This window comes from Triturus cristatus, chromosome 6, assembly GCF_964204655.1.
Source record: "Triturus cristatus chromosome 6, aTriCri1.1, whole genome shotgun sequence".
Classification (NCBI taxonomy): domain Eukaryota; kingdom Metazoa; phylum Chordata; class Amphibia; order Caudata; family Salamandridae; genus Triturus; species Triturus cristatus.
The window spans coordinates 1,700,933,762-1,700,935,579 of record NC_140589.1 but is presented as its reverse complement, the minus strand read 5'-3'; the positions used below and the strand labels follow the sequence as shown (position 1 = coordinate 1,700,935,579).

Here is a 1,818-nt window from a genome sequence, read left to right as displayed (position 1 = left end):
AGCTTAAACTCTCGCAAATAATTGTATTTTTTTTGCCACGCGAGTTTAAGCTATTGGCGTTGTAAATGACAAAGCCTTTTATTTATGTTTTAAAAACCAAAACATAAATAAAAGGCATTGTTATTTTCAATGCCAATAGGTCAAACTCGCGTACATGAGAGACCTATTGCATTGCATTGCAAGTGCTTGTTTCATGTGGCATGAAGAGAAACTGAGGGTCTGAATATGTATTTACATAGAGAGCACGTGGGCGCTGAGAATTATGTGCTTTACATGGTAAGAGTAACGGTGACAAAACTCTTACAATAAAGTGGAAGAAGCATGCAAGAGATGAGAAGCGTGCAGGGGAGTGCAGCTAGCGCCTGGCAAGTGAGAGAGCACTAGAGCAAGAAGGAGCCGGAGCCAGCGAGAGAGGGCCGGAGCAAGCAAGAGAGGGTTGGAGAAACCAAGAGAGAGAGTCGGAGACAGAGAGAGAGGCCCAAAGGAAATAAAGGAAGGAGCAAGAGTGATTAGGGCATAGAGGCCGGTGGAGCAAGAGTGTGGGGAGCATGAGAGAAGGTGGATGGTAGGAAGCATGGAGCAAGGGTGGGGAGGGCAAGGGAGGGCCGAAGTAATTAGGGGCGGAATAGGACAAACTGGGAGGAAAAAGGGGGCAGGGGATAAGACTGGAAGAAGAAGAGATGAAGGCAGTGGAACTAGATAGGAAAACAATGGAAAAAAAAGAGGAGAGAGATAGAAGTAGAATGTGGAGGGAGGGGGCAGAGTTAAAATGTGGAGAGATACGGGAGGCGAGGAGGAGGGGCAGAGGTCAAATGTGGAGAGAGACGGGAGGCCGAGGTAAAACGTGGAGTTAGACAGGAGGCGAGGAGGAGGAGTGCTTCATGCCGCACACAGGAGTTTGCGGACGCTGCGGTGCACGTTTGTTTTACCATTCACAGTGGGCCAAACTCGCCACTTAGCTTCACCTCCTAAAATCAGTATCATGTAGAATGCAAAATAGAAGACGGAGTCTTTGGGGCATTCGTAAACCTGAATAAATCAGGCCCTATTTTACATTGTGAATATATATTGTCCTGCTATCTGTACTGCAAGGCTATTGGATTTCTGCTCCATGCCTCCTTGAGATGAAGCCTCTGGTGGCTCTTCTAATGATGGTAATCGTACTGCATGGCTCTCAGGCCATCCCTGCCTTCCAGCACACTGGCTTGCTAAGGCTACTGCAGGCTGGGGGCAGCTGTGGAGAATGCGCCCGGGAACTTAGCCCCTCACCCACCAGGTGCCTGGCTGGGGTGGTGTTAGAATTGTGTGTCTTTTGCTGCCCTGAGTGTGGCAATGTGGAAGGGCAGGTCTGTGACCTGGACATTGCCAACCCCTTCTACGGCAAGTGTGGCAAGCACCTGGAGTGCCGGCTGCACGTGTACGACAAAGAATCAGAAGTCCCCGAGCCCCAGTGCGCGTGCACATTTCAAGGGGCTGTCTGCGGCTCCGACGGCAAGACTTATGGGAACATATGCAAATTCAATTAGATGTATGCAAAGAAGACAAGCATTTTCACATTGTGGCGCATGCGTATAATGTAAGGTTGCGCGTGCATGTTAATGCGCACTATTTTAAGAAAAAACAATTACGCTGTTTAAGCGTAACGAGACTGAAGTTAGGCGGTGCTGCTTCCGGAATGAACGGAAGTTACGTATTGGATGAAGAGCCAATATTAAGGCTTCTAACAAAAAAAATGCAAAAGTTAACTAATGGCAAGCGGCGAGAAGTTACCCAGCAATAGGCAGAGTTTCACCACGCATATAGATTACTAGATGTCTC

General features: G+C 48.2%; 1 pseudogene; it reads left to right on the top strand.

Moving 5' to 3' along the window:
* The first annotated feature begins 1,124 nt into the window (after window positions 1-1,124).
* On the top strand, window positions 1,125-1,526 carry LOC146821858 (kazal-type serine protease inhibitor domain-containing protein 1 pseudogene; annotated as a pseudogene).
* Window positions 1,527-1,818: the final 292 nt, after the last annotated feature.